This window comes from Leucopleurus acutus (genome assembly GCF_964270905.1).
Source record: "Leucopleurus acutus genome assembly, chromosome: X".
Taxonomy (NCBI): Eukaryota; Metazoa; Chordata; class Mammalia; order Artiodactyla; family Delphinidae; genus Leucopleurus; species Leucopleurus acutus.
In genome coordinates this window covers 28,294,356-28,310,129 of record NC_139148.1, presented here as the reverse complement: position 1 = coordinate 28,310,129, position 15,774 = coordinate 28,294,356, and the positions used below count along the sequence as shown (strand labels likewise).

Sequence of the window (15,774 nt, the reverse complement as noted above, 5' to 3'; positions counted from 1 at the left end):
AAGATTTTATTATTTTTTATGGAATATATACAACATTCCAATGTATATATACACCACACTTTCTTTATCCATTCATCCGTCAATAGACACTAAGGTTGTTTCCATGTCTTGGCTATTGTAAATAATGCTGCACTGAATGTGGGGGTGCAGATATGTTTTCGAGGTAGTATTTTTGTTTTCTTCAGATAAATATCCAGAAGTGGAATTGCTGGATCATATGTAAGTTTTATTTTTAATCTTTTGGAGAACAACCATACTGTTTTCCACAGTGACCACACTAGTTTACATTCCCACCAACAGTGCATGAGGATCCCCCTTTCTCTACATTCTCCCCAACACTTCTTATTTCTTGTCTTTTTGATAATAGTGGTTTTGAGTTTGCATTTCCCTGATTAGTGATGTTGAGCATCTTTTCATGTGCCTTTTGGCCACTCATATGTTTTCTTTGGAAAAATATCCAGTTCCTCTGAACATTTTTTAATCAGATTTTTTTTTTTTTTTGCTGTTGAGGTGTATGAGTTTGTTATATATTTTGGATATTTTGGATTTTAATCCCTTATCAGATATGTGATTTGCAAGTATTTTCTCCCATTTGGTAGGTTGCCTTTTCATTTTGTTGATGGTTTCCTTTGCTGTGCAGAAGCTTTTTAGTCTGATGTAGTCTCACTGGTTATTTTTGCTTTTGTTCCCTTTGCTTTTGTACTCAGATCCAAAAAATAATTTCCAAGACTAATGTCAAGGAGCTTACCACTTATGATTTCTTCTAGGGGTTTTATGGTTTCAGGTCTTACATTCAAGTCTTTAATCCACTTTGAGTTGATTTTTGTGTAAGGTAAAAGATAGAAGTCTAATTTCATTCTTTTGCATGTGCTGTCCAGTTTTCCCAGCACCACTTATTGAAGAGACTGTCCTTTCCCTCTTGTATATTCTGAGTGTTTTTGTTGTAAACTAATTGACTATGCATGGGTTTATTTCTGGGCTCTCTATTCTGTTCCACTGATCTATGTGTCTGTTTTTTATGCCAATACCATACTGTTTTGATTACTATAGTTTTGTAATATAAATTGAAATCAGGTAGCTTGATGTCTCCAGCTTTGTTCTTTTTTCTCAAGATTGCATTGGCTATTTGGGGCCTTTTGTGGTTCCATACAAATTTTAGGATTGTTTGTTTTATTTCCATGAAAAATGTGATTGGAATTTTGATAGGGATCACATTGAATCCCTTGATTGCTTTGGGTATATGGACATTGTAACAGTATTCTTCCATTCAATGAGCATGGCATATCTTTCCATTTATTTGTGTCTTCTTCAGTTTCTTTCATCAGTGTCTTACAGTTTTCAGCATACAGGTCTTTCACGTCCTTGGTTAAATTTATTGGTAAGCATTTTATTCTTTTTGATGAAATCGTAAATGGGATTTTTTAAAAAAAGAATTGTCTTTCTGATAGTTTGTTTTCAATGTATAGAAATGCAACAGGTTTTTGGATATTGATTTTATACCCTGTGACTTTACTAAATTCATTTATTAGTTCTAACAGTTTTTTGGTGGAGTCTTTAGGGTTTTCTATATATAAAATCATGTCATCTGCAATTTGTGACAGTGTTGCATTCTAATAACCATTATAAAACTAGCTCTGGGTTTTACTGTAGGAACAAAGCCTTGCTCCGTCCATCATCTCTCTCTCTCTCTCTCTCTCTCTCTCTCTCTCTCTCTCTCTCTCTCTCTCACACACACACACACACACACACACACACACACACACACACACACACACACACACACGAACCTTCATGATTGGCCCAAAATTAGGGTCGCCAGATTTAGCAAATAAAAGTACAAGAAGCCTAGTTAAATTTGAACTTCACATAAACAATGAACTTTTTTTTTAGTGTAAATATGTCCCCAATTAGTTATTGTTTAGCTGAAATTCAGATTTTACTGGGCATCCTGGATCATATCTGACAACTCTACTCAGGATTCTGTGCTTCTTGGATTTATGGCTTTGAAAGGAAATATCTGCTCCCTCAACTCATACCTCGTAAATGTGTGTCTCACCCAACTTCATTCTTTTTTTTTTTAATATAACTTTTTGTTATGCCTACCTTCACAATTCTTTCATGCAGATGAAAGATACCTTTCTTTTTAACTCCCAGAGCTGTTTTTTATTTAATGAACTTCAGGTTCAGTGAAGAATGGGGCTGGCTTTTGCTATTGTTGCAGCCAAAGCCATCCTTTGGCCACAGCAGCTTAAGATAAAACAGTTTGGGGAGAGCTATAGCTATGGCAATCCCGTCTGCTACCCCGTTGGGAAAAAATAAAGCATCAACTGCATTCTAATTTTCACATGGAAATTGTGACTAAAAGAGGTTCACTTGTCACATTAGGTTTTAATTGAACATCTGATCAAGTAGTTACAGCCAGTGCTAGACCTTAAACTGGACCACTTTTTCTGTGTGATCATGCATTCATTCCTCTGGTAGACCATGTATGCATTCTCTTCCCCTTGGCCTACACTGGAAGTTGCGTGCAGACAGTTTCTGTATATACCAGTGGCTTCCTCTCTGTCTGAAGGCATTCACTGGCCACAGGAGAGTCTCAGACAGTTTGAACATGGGCAAAAAGTAGTTAGTGCTGCCAGAGCTGCCATTAACCAAGGAGGGATGGGAAATGATGAATAAGTACCCTAGAATCCTTGCCCAGTGGTGGGATGATTCCAAGGTATCTCTCAATTCCCAGTTTCTCAGAGGTTTCCCAGCAAGACTGGGCCCCAGATGTCCATGGGGTAAACTGTCTCACAGTTCTACCCGCTCATGATGTCTCTTGAGATGACTTCTCAGATAAACTATTTGTACCCAAATATTTGGCTTAGGGTCTGTTTAGGAACGAACTCAACCTAAGACAGCCTTCTTGCCTGGGAAGCCAGAGTACTATCCCAGCTTACCATTAACTAAATATGTAATTTTCAGAAATTATTGAATCTCTCAGGTTCTCCATATTTTCACTTTGGAAATAAAAGTGTTGAGCCACTTGATTTTTAGTGTTCCTTCCAGTCATGGTTTTAATGTTCCGATTAGTTTTAGAATGTGAAGCATTTCAGGCAAGGACAAGACTACAGGCTGTAACATTGAACATCAGAGGGATGGATGTCAGCATTGGATGCCTGGAGTCTAAGGAGGAAGCCAGGAAGAGAAGGAGAGAAGTGGCAGAGAATGGTAGGGTAGCCATAAGGGTAAATGACTTAGGGCAGCTACGAGTAAAGGTCTCATCTGGAAACCAGGAACAGAGCATTGAGGTTAGGCTGTCTAGGGTCTTCATATTCTGCCAATTACCTGAAAGGTTTTGCACTTTGCTCTGGAAGATTTAGAATGAATGGAATGGAAAGTATCTGACTAATATTGTAATAAAATTTGAATAGTTGTCCATTACTTGAAAATGTGCCTTTTCTGATGAATATGAAATTGCTTTGAAGAGCATAATTTGAAACAAAAAGAAAGCAACAGAACTATATGCAAGTTGATTATGTAATCATTTACATCTAGGATTTATTCATATAAGTGTGTAAGGAAAAGCAGAAGGAATTGGTTTGCTGACACAGAAAGCGAGGCCATCTTCCACCTTTTACTGTTTAAACCCACCTCACAATATATTATTTTTTTAATAAAATTAAGACAATGGAAAAACATATTACATAGCTAAGAGAAAGCCTGACAGTTGATAATTCTCTTTTGTTACTTGAAGTAATTACAATGAGAAGAAAAATTTTTGACAAAATCAAACAATTTATAAAGGAGTTGAATTTATTTAAATGGGAAACGTGTATGTTTTCTTAGAAGTATACAAGGAGTAAATTTTTTTTTGTTAATCTTTCCAAGCTTCATAAAACAGAAGGGATAAATGTTCTTTCTTTAGGTAACTGAATTCAAACTAAAGCCTTATTTAAATAATCACTGATTTACTTTGCAGCATTTCTTCCCAAGGATTGTTAGTGAATGAAAATAAGAAAATTTCTCATTCTGACAATGAAATACATCAGTAACCTTGGAGTAGTCATAAAGTAACTGCACCCTGCTGCATTTCCCTGCTTCCCACCTAATATAACATTTAGTTTTTTTAGCTTCATATCCTAGACAGTATATCCGCTTTATTTTTTTAAGAGATGATTACAGATGACAGAATTAAAGAAGAGATTCAGGTTTTGTTTCTGGGAATGGATTTAAATTCTGCTCGGGTCAGAGGAGTCTGGCGTGTGCGTGCCCTCTCGCGCACTCTCTGTCTCTCTCTCTGTCTCTCTCAGTTGGAGGGCATATCTTGCAAGTACACCATGCATATTACAGATATGCTTCTCTCTGTTCTGTGGCAGCATCCTTTGCTATCTTCATTTCAACAGCATTTTATTACAAGGCAGGCTAGAAATTGAACCACTGTAAAATGCCATGGAAATAAGTCACTTTTACTGAATCTGCCAGTTAGGCAAGGTAAAACGATCGATCCTATATTGGTGGTTACTATTAAATCTAGCCAAACTGTTAACTCGGGGTAACTGGAAAAAGTTCAATTTGCTGCAAAATTTGGAAGAGACCAGTCATTCTTCATAGCTATTGCTTTGGGGAAAGAATTTAGAGGTTTACTTTAGATCTGAGGCACCCAAAAGTGATTCTCTTGGGAGTGAACAAATTGAAGCTCTCAATCTTCTTGTGAAGGAACACGTCAGAAATAATTCTGGTTGGTTATTTCTGTCTTAAGAGAAAGGTTTTATTAGTGATGTTGATAAGGAACGAAAGGATTTCCCTAGAAGGAGTGACAATATTATTGAGGACAATAAAAGTCTTATGGGGGCTTGAACTTTCATTAATGGGAAAGCAGTTTGCTATTTTGGAGGGTATTTTAATCAAAAAGAAAATAATTGACTCGGGAATCTTTCTTGTAGCACAGTCACACTGACATGAGGTTTAAAGCTTAGTTTACTAGCTGTTACCAGTTCTTATGAGAAGTTTAGACTTTTGTTACTAGTTACACTGACTTAGTAACAACATCAACAAAATCCTTACCATACAAGTTATTAGAGTTTGCAGGTATCATCGTGACATGTGCACTATGTTACGACTTCAGTAAATGGTCTTTGTTAAGTACTGATTAATACAAATTAAATGACCTCTTAGAAGCTCAGTCACCTATCCTTTCCTTGGAGCTTAGTTAATCACAAACATTTGGATTGCCAAGATTGTGAAATATCTTCTTCTGGTGACCTTTAAAATGATCTAGATAGTTATGTAATGGGAAGATTTAGGTGTAATCCTGCCAAAGGATTTGACATTTCATTTCATTCCATTGAATTTTATTCCATATCACTGAGCAAACACTTATTAAAGCAAAATAGCTGCTGTGAAGAATACAGAGATCTACTGTGTATGGAATCTTCCTCCAGAAGCTCACATGCTAGTACATCAGATAATGACACAGAAAACAAGTGACCATTATACAAGGCATAATATGTCAGATGGCTTGAGAATGTTAGAAACAGTGATTTGTTGGGCAAAGGAAATGAGATGGGGCAATAGAAGGTATGTCACTTGCCTAGGTTATGTGCTACACTCTGCTCACTGCTGGAGGACCACAGCCTGATCATGGAGGGTCTTGATCTCAAGACAAGCATTTGGAGCTAGTCTGTGGGCAATAGGGGTCCATTACTGATGATAAGTGAAACTGAGGAGAGTGGCAATTTGGGAAAGTTTATCTTATATTTTAGGAAGACATATCTTGCAAGATAAACTAGAGCACAGATGAACAGGAGGCCAGAATATGTTAGGAAGATACTGCGTAAAGTATATAGAGTCTGAATCAACGCAATGTCAATGAAAATTGTTTAAAAAATGTTTTGAAAATCAACAGCAGAACCAAAGAGACTAGATTTAGGGAATTATCACAGAGTTCAAAATAATAGTTTCTGAGACTGGCCAATTGGGAGGCCAAAGTTGGATTTTTAAAAAATAGACAATACTAAGATAGAAATGCAGTAATTGGGAGGAGCATGAGTGATTCTGAAAAGCCTGAGAATGCCATAGAATCAAGTAGTGCTTTTAGTGACTAATAAGCTCTCTTACATCTTTAGCAAGATTAAAAGTACATGTTATTAGTTACTGCTATGAAATTCCATTTTATTTCCTAGTTTTTCCCCGCGTAAGTGCTTAATGGATGTTTGATGGCTATGGCAGTAAAGGTAAACAATATAATTGGTAAAAAAAATATACATATATACTATGCTGCAGCCAGAGAACCAGAGCGGCCTCTTATGTGTTTCCACAATGTCTAGCCAAGTATTTAGCACATAACTGATGCTCAGTAAATGGTTTTTGGATCAAATGCTTTAAATAGTTCTGACTAATTCTGTCACACACAGAAGCTTCATCATTGCTTCCACTCTGACAGAGACATGAAACTTACAATTTAAATAAACAGTAAAATAAAAATTGTGAGTTGGGTCAAGAAAACAACTCATATAGGTGAAGAAGGAACACATCTTTTTTTTTTTTTTTTTTTTTTTTTTTTTGCGGTACGCGGGCCTCTCACTGCTGTGGCCTCTCCCGTTGCGGAGCGCAGGCTCAGCGGCCATGGCTCACGGGCCCAGCCGCTCCGCGGCATGTGGGATCTTCCCGGACCGGGGCACAAACCCGCGTCCCCTGCATCGGCAGGCGGACTCTCAACCACTGCGCCACCAGGGAAGCCCCAGGAACACATCTTTAAAGCAACTTACATGGAGATATTATCTCTGGTGCCCTCTCACTAACTCTGGCTTTTTTTCATTCCTCTCTCCCTGTTTCATTCTCTGTTCAAATATCTTAATGGTTATAACCCTGGCATCTTTTTATAAATGTCACAGAAGATGCTACCAGCAGTCATACTTGTGTTTGTCTGTAGAAATCAAGCATGTGAGTCTTGGTTATGCGGAAAAGGAAAACCATTCAATGGAATCAAATCCTCAACTGGCTACCTACCACACATGGCCAATTCATGAGGAATATGTGCACAGTGGACCAGCCAAAGAAACTATAGTGTCTGTAATCCTACAGCTTTGTTTTTAAATTTGTGTGAGTTAAGTTGAACTTGTGAGTTAGGTTGAACTTCCTATGAATTATAAGGACTCTTTTTTGCCCTTATGGCCTCAGTCTTAGGCTTGATCAGGTCTTTCTTGCCCCTCTAAGCTGGGCTTACAATGTAACCTTTCTTCTGAGATTTTTACTTAGAAAGGAGAGAGAAGGCCTAGAAATGTTATTCTGTCTCTTTCTTTGGTTTCCATATGGACCTTACTTGACCTTCAAGGGGCAGTGAATAAGAACCATGGGAGAAAAGCATGCATCCTCTAGGTGGGAGATGGCATGATCATATCAATAGACAGCATTATGATGAACAGATTTCAAGAGAGAATATCCAAATAGGAAAGATTCATGAGAGAAAAGTAAGAAAAAAATGTAGTATATAAAGAAACTAAGCCATTTAGATAAAAGTAACTTGAACTTCGTGTTAATACTCAAAACCTTATATTAAACACAATTTTTGTGATTAGCATTTATCACTAAGACATACCAATGTTAACATTATTTTCAAACAGTAAGAGCATATAGGAGGACCTAACTATTGTGTGTGTGTTTTTTAAAGCAAGCATTGTGATAGTAGTTTTTCAAATGTAATAGGTTGAATTCAAGTATCACTAGAGGGGTAAAACCTGATACTCGACTGAGTACACACACAAACGCATACACTTAAACACAGGAGTTTTTAAGTTTCTATTCATGTGCCTTATGAGTTATAAGAAACATGTATCTATCTCTTATGCTTATATGAGCTATATTAATATCTCTTATATGAGAGGCAGTATATCACAGATTCTGAAGCCAGACTGCCTAGGTTCAAAATATAGCTCTATCACTTGTGAGCTGAATGACTTTGCAAAAGTTACTTAAGCATTTTGTGCCTCAGTTTCCCCAAGTATGAAATCAGGGTGGTGATGATGATGATGATGATACCTATCTTATAGGGTTGATAAAAATATATACTACATAATTGCATAAAAGCACTTAGAATAATACTTGATACCCAGAATTATATAAATTATCTTAGCTGTTATTATTATATAAGACATGACTTTTACTCAAGCAAAGTTGATTTGTATGGTAATAAAATTCTTTTGGCATAAAGAAGTGGCAAGTTAATGTAAAAAGGGACAGCGTTACGCTTTATGGTCTACAGAGTAGTGTATGCATGATACTCAGTTTTAATTTTTTTTAATCTAGTTGAGAAGACATCTAATTTCCCATCAACATACTATAAAAAAGCAGCAATTCCAAGGATAACTTCTCATAATAGATAATGCCATTAATTTAATTAAAAAATAATAATGCAATCCATACCCATGTCCTTATTTTCACAGATCAACTGATTCCAGCTAACAGGTGACTAATTAGAAACTACTGAGCACTGATTCAGTAACATGGCTCAAAATGTTACAGCCCTGTTTTTTTTGTTGTTGTTTTTTTTGTTTTTGTTTTTGTTTTTGCGGTACGCGGGCCTCTCACCGCTGCGGCCTCTCCCGCCGTGGAGCACAGGCTCCGGGCGCGCAGGCTCAGCGGCCATGGCTCACGGGCCCAGCCGCTCCACGGCATGTGGGATCCTCTCGGACCGGGCCACGAACCCGTGTCCCCTGCACCAGCAGGCGGACTCCCAACCACTGCGCCACCAGGGAAGCCCCAGCCCTGTTTTAAAGTACATCAGTGCATCTACCCAAATGTAATTATCCAAGACCCCCTCATCTTAGAGATACCCAGTTTATTTTTTATACTTAGTTTCTCCTATAATGCTTATTTATTAGAAGTTTCTGCCCTCTGGAGGGTAAAGCAAGAAGAAAAGAAAAAGACCCTATCTCTCACTTAATCGAGTTGGTCTCAGCTAAAGTATCTTTATTTTCCTGAACCAATACAAATTAATTTCAGTTCCCTTCCATAGGTAATGCAACATTAATAATGTAAAGGAATTATTTAAGTATATAAAACATTTTAGAATGCATTTTAGGGGAAAATTCTTCACAAGAAAGCCACAACTGATATGATAATATGAATTTTAAGAAAATATTTTTTCTTGAAAAATAAGTTCATGTATCTTATAACAAAATGCATGACCATAAATCTAATTTCATATAAATGTTGAATATTTCATTATGTATATTTCTAAGGAATATAAAATTGTTAACTACACTATACTATCATTTTATGTTTAATATTTCTGTTATGAACAGAATGATTTCTAGTAGTACAACTGGTAGTACTCTGTTACTCAGTGGAACTACATTTTTCAGATAATTTATACTGGATAATATTTAATATTCCATTAACAAAGATCTAGGTCCTATCTAGTGAGAATGAGAAAACTACTGAAGCACAGATTTTTACATGATGTTCTATAGTTTCAGCACACTGAGAATATTTAGTAATTAAAGATACATAATATAATTATCAAGGGTATTGGGAATAAACACTGATGCCCAGAGGAGCTATTTCCATGCATCTTAGTGTAAGAACAAAATGATAAGGCGATGATGTCAGAAATAGAAGAAAATAAGCATTACTTCACTACCTGTCAATTCTACTAAGTACTGCAGTCGCTGATTCTAATGTACTATCTCATTTCACTCCAGTACTAAACCTGTCCTGGAGGGATTTAAATCTCTAATTTGTGGATAAATAAATGTATTCAGAGAGGTTGAGTTGCCTAAGGTAACTTAAATAGTACTTCGTAGACTTGAGCTTGTCGTCTTGACCTGTCTGCCTTTGAACCCAGACTCTTTTCGTCTGTTCTGAGATTCCAGTAACTTTGATTGCAGTGGCGATCCTAGAGGCTAGAGCAAATGCAGAGAGTAGCAAAGAGATTAGAGAAGTATGGCACTCGGTCCCTCAGGCTTGGGACTATCTAGATGGAAAAGATGGAGAGACTGGGTGCATACAAGTCCTCAAACTTAGAATACGCAGTAGGGAAAGAGAACACATTAGTAGTGGCTGTGTATGAAATGCTCAGAGTCAAGATGCTTAAGGAAGTGATTTTTCAACATTAATTCTGAAGCTCTTTCTTTAAAATTAGGGAAAAAGGGACTAGAAAGGGAATATTGAAGAAAATGGGCTCATCATGAGAATGGCGGTAATGTTTGAACTGGAAGATAATCAGTAGAATTGAATGTTACATCTACATACTAGCCAGTCAATGCAGATAACTTCCTCTGTGGTACACTTGAAACCTTCCACCCTAGCCCTCTCTCCTAATAATCCTGTTCTCTTCTTTTTCAATAATTATTTTCAGGCTAATGATGTTTTGTCATTATTTATTAGATTTTCTTGGTGTTCACTTTAATTTCTGATTTCAATGGTATAACTGTATGTAGGATGTATGGATAGATGCATGCATGCATGGACTTTAGAGGGAGGAGGAAAGTTAGGAGAATTGAGGGCTATGATTCAATGATTAGGATCTGTCACTCATGAAATATTTCCTCCATGAAATAGCTCGTCTGACCATGGTAATTTTTCAGCAACGTATGAGACCACTTGATCAGTTAGTTTAAAGATACTGTTGTTAATCTCATGTAAATAATTTGGAAGTTAAAGTCTTATTTAAGGATTTAAAATGTATTATATATTTCTTCAGATCCTAAAGCTTTACTGTAACTTCAGCCTTTCTTTTCCTGGATTTCCAAAACCACATTCTATTTCTGTACATAGAATGCTTATTGGAGGATGATGACAGCGTGAATAAGATGAGGGTAAATTAAGTGAATATTGGGTTCTTGCAGTATGGTTTAAAGTCTTTGTTCTGAATGTGCCTACATATGAGTTTTTAGAACTAACTAGCTGTTAGTATTTATTGTGTACCAGGCAAGGTGCTAACCAATTGTAGCTTATTCATTCTTCCTAACCATCTAACGAAGTAGGTACTCTTATTATCCCAGTTTTTTTTTTTTTTTTTTTGCGGTACGCGGGCCCCTCACTGTTGTGGCCTCTCCCGCCGCAGAGCACAGGCTCCGGACGCACAGGCCCAGCGGCCATGGCCCACGGGCCCAACCGCTCCACGGCATGTGAGATCCTCCCAGACCGGGGCACGAACCCGTGTCCCCTGCATCAGCAGGCGGACTCCCAACCACTGCGCCACCAGGGAAGCCCTATCCCAGTTTTGAAAATTAGGAAGCTGAGGCTTGGCATGGTTGGAAACTTTCACAAGGTCACATAGCTGGTTAGCAATACATGCAGGAATCAAACTCAGAAAATCTGATGTTAGATCCCACACCTTTAAACATGCACATATTTTTGTCACTCTGTCATCCATACTGTGTCCTTTTCTACTTATATTTGGAAAGATGTAGGGGTACATTAATGGTCAGCTCTGTTTTTAAAACAGTTTTCCACATTTACTGAGCCCCCTTCCTGGGATTGGTAAGCATTGGGTGCTTTTTAAATCTTTAAAACATCATAGAAATGGTCTTTAGGGCCCCCCCCCTTTGGTAGCTTAGGATTTAGAAGAAACATAAATATTTATTTTTAACAAAAAGGTTAAAAAAATGGGTTTGCTATAAAGACTAAGATAACTATGCAAGAATGTTTAAGTAAGTGGGTATCAAAATAAAAGCTCTTCTAGGAGAGCCTGTTGAGGAAGCCTATTTAAAATATTTAGCAAATTTATAACAAAAGTACATACTATAAATAGATCCTCATGGGGAACTAGACAGTACTGTGACCAGTCAGGCTTAGTAAAGTGAATATTGGACTGAAAATAAAATGGCAAGTCATTTCCAGATCATTTCATTCAGGGAATAGATAGAATAAGGAATACAGAGCCTAGCCGAGTGCAGAGGTGATGGAAATAAGGACGTAAAAATGACCATAAGAGAAAAAGTAACGAGAATGATATACTGCCTACCCCCCCATCATTTCCTAAGAAATTATAAAGTTTTCTGATTTGCCTGGGATGCTTTTATTTGAAAATAAAATCAATTCACATCCAGATGTATTGCATTAGCTAATTGTTCATGAGTATCTAGGGATTTTTTGGTTCCTGAGCTGGATTTTCTAAGATAGTACTTTCCTAAGTGTTAGACTTATCCCATGTTTGTAGAAACTCTTCTGGTTTCTTAAGATTTTTGCACATTTTATACTCAATTCAAGTTTTGTTCTCATCAGTCTTTCCTTTTGTGTACATTTATTTGGCTAAGCTAAAAAACTATAAATCACTTAAACTTAATAGTTTACTAAGCATATTTTAATTATATTAATTTAAAGTGATATATGGGAGTAGATGGCCTTAGAATCCATGCATAACCCATGATCTGTGTTGTTTCTGGGGGGGGTGTGTGTTTGTGTGTGTGTGTGTGTGTGTGTGTGTGTGTGTTTGTGTGTGTGTAGGACCTGCAAGTGTTGGTAATTTCCTGTTGGTTAATCACTGAAGTAGAAGTAGTAATAAACTATGCATATAGGCAACAACAGTCCTTTCCTGTTTCATGTTGTTGAGCATATACTCTGACCAAGGGAAGTATTGTATAACCTCCTATAGAACTTACTGGAGATCCAACCTTGTTTTTGTTTTCTATTACTCTACCTTTCTATTAATTTTTGTTCTTCACCTCTAAGTGTCAAATCTAATAATTCCCTAGCCTTACATATTTCCATGCCTTTATTTTCCAAACAGTGTTTCACATGTATGCTAAGAAAGGATAAAATAACATAAGTCTGAAGTAAACATTGAAGTGACTCTTCAGTGGTTGTCCTAAGCCAGATTTTGAAGACCAACTTGTCATGGGTCAGAGCAAGAATTCGGTACCACTGAAACATTTGAAGGAAATAGAGAAAAGTCATATTTAAATCATAAGATGTGAATATGTACTAAGGGAACAACAAATTTAGTCAGATTCTTTAACTAGAGAATAATTTGTAAGAAATAGAATTATTTGTTATACAGAGGTATAACAAAATCTAAGTTGGTCAAATCTAAGCATTTTTAATGTTAAATTTCACTGTTGGCCTTTTTTCTTGTCATAAGGAAAAAAAGGATTGTTAGTTGACATTAGAAAACAAACATTGCTGACATTTGTATCTAATAATGGTATAGAAATTTAATTAGGAGCATGACAGATTTTCTTTAAATTTGATAAGTGTAACAAATGCATTACTCTAAGAAAAAATACTGGCAAGAAATACATAATAAAATACCTAGTAGGTATCTCTGTGTAAATAATTTATATTATTTTAATAAAGAAAAACAGACTTTAACAATCATATGTTACAGTATTTTAACCTGAAGACATTCTCTTCTGATAGGCAAAAATTTTAGTGTATTTCTCTGGGGATACATCTGTATTTGGAATAATTTGGCTTATATTTCAGTTTAATTAGCAAATCAACTGTAAACCTCCATTGTATAAATCCCGCTATGAGAAATTCAAATCCATAAGAAGTAAATATTTAATTAAAAATTAATTGTAAAATAGCTTTTAAAACTTTAATGTACTTTAAAAATTAGTTGCCTTGAGAATCCATGTTTTCTCAAAGAGGGAAGCAGGAGAGTGTACTCTGTACCAATGGTCAAGGCCCTTATTCATGGATACATAGGTTGACAGAAAGTTTTAACTTTTTAAAGTAACCATTTTCTGGATGGCATTTTTGCTAATTCTAAGAATCAACTTCATTTTAAAAAAATGAATTCTGGACGTTGGATATTTTATAGTCTTTTGTCTTTTGCAAATAATAAGGGGATTAGCTAATACCGTGATATTCATTAATATTTATTTTTGGAGCTGAGGTCTGGGAGAATAGGAACTGATTACAGTGTTACAATAGCTCTGTCTTGCAGCTATTGAGTATGATTAGAAAGGTCAATTTAAGCTTTTCTGTTTTAATCCCTGATTAGGAGTAGAAGAAATGATATAATTTGAAAAAGTCATAGAAGAGAAAAGGAGATACTGGAAATGACTTAAATCAAATAGAGTATATTGCTAATTTACTGCAGTGCTATGCATTCTTCGAGATTTTCATCTACTGTTGAGAACCTTTCCCATGTTCCTTTATTTACCTCTACTGAGTGTAAGTTCAGATGGTTCTCATGTTTGATTTTAAAGCTGTTAACTCACAACTAGCTTTAGTGGTACTTTGTGTTAGCACGTCAGCAAAAGCATAACATGTAAACCCTTGATCACTATGGCAAGAATATAATTTCTGATTATAGAACAAAAAGATAAGCAAAACAAAATCAGAAATCTAAGTACTGGAGAAAATAACTAGTATATTTGATCACATATGCTTTAGAAAGATGCAACCTGAGTTTCAAAATAAGTACCTCATGGCTCAAACAATGATTTTCTGTTTCCTTTACTAAAAAATATGAAAACAATAAAAATGTAAAAAATGTGAATAGTATAGCATTATTTCCTAATTGTCTTTAATATATGTAATTAAATATACTCTCATACTTGAGTGATAGGAAAAAATAATTGGCCAAATTAAACCAATTTATGGTATATTGGACACCAGGATATTATTTTAATTATTATTTTTAAAATTCCTGCTGACACATTTGAAATGTTCCCAGTCCTAGCTTATATAACTCAGAAAGCACAGACTTAACATGACTTTCAAGGGCAACTCTGAATGTTAATGTTTCCATTTTGAGCCTCATGGCAGAAAGAGTTTTATTAACCAGTGTAAGCTCTGGAATGTCAAAGGTGTGATAGGCAGTATAGACTCCACACACAAAATAGGTGCATAGTCATTTTATTTTAAATTGCTTCACTTGAAAATGTACTGTGAAAGTCTGGAGAGAGGAAGTAAAAGTAAGTTATTTTATATAGTGCTCTAAAATGTTGAGACTTGAAAAATAAAAGTCCTAGGATAAAAATGCTCAAACATTTGAGTTTGTGATGTAGCTAATTCTAATAGGTTCCCTTACGCCCGCCATAGGGTTCGAATAACTAAGAGCTAGTCTGATAGGTGCCAGGCATCATTGTTTCATAAGTAGGGATTCCAGGTTTTCTAGAAAGTAACAGGCTTTGTCCCAAACCTGCTTCTTCATTCTTGTATTATATAATAACATGTTCTAAGAGGCAGACTAGATGACCAGGAATTTTGCATACTCATTTAGGGATTTCCAGGTAATAATTAGTGTAGTGTGATAAGGTCCTGGAGGAACTGGATCTCCCAAGCAGGGTGTCTTGGATCTAGAGCAGCCTCCTCTGTTTAGTCCTCCTGTTTACTGTCTGTTTATTCCTCTGTTTATCCCTGTTTATCTTTACAAAAAATCTATACACTGTGATTTTTAAAAGATTGGAATACTGTTTCGGGTTATATGTGCTTGATAGTATAATTGTAATTACACTTAAAAAAAAGAATCTCACCCATTAGATTGTAATCTTTATGCAGTCAGGAAGGGTCAAACTCACCTGTGAATATTGCCCTCACCCCTCCACATGGTGCTATTCATTTAACAAGAGTTTGTTTATCTTTAGTTGCTTGGAATATCTAGTGAGAAGGACAGGGGGCATCTCTGTTTCAGTGGATCTTATGTTCCAGTAAGTAAAGACAAACAACAAATGACTAAACTAATACATAAGAAAAATCTGAGTGTGAAAATGTTATGTTTAAAAAGTTATAGAAATAGTAACTAAGAAGCAAATTTAGATAGCATCTTCATGAAAAGCCTCTCTGTGCAGGTGACACTTAAACTGAGTCCTGAATGATAAGAATGAGAGATTA

At 36.0% G+C, this 15,774-nt stretch overlaps 1 protein-coding gene across 2 annotated transcripts in view; it reads left to right on the top strand.

Moving 5' to 3' along the window:
- The window catches only part of DMD (dystrophin), a gene marked incomplete at its 5' end in the record, with an annotated part of 2,126,456 nt that overhangs the window by 594,552 nt on the left and 1,516,130 nt on the right, over window positions 1-15,774 (top strand). The gene's annotated exons all lie outside the window — the stretch shown is intronic.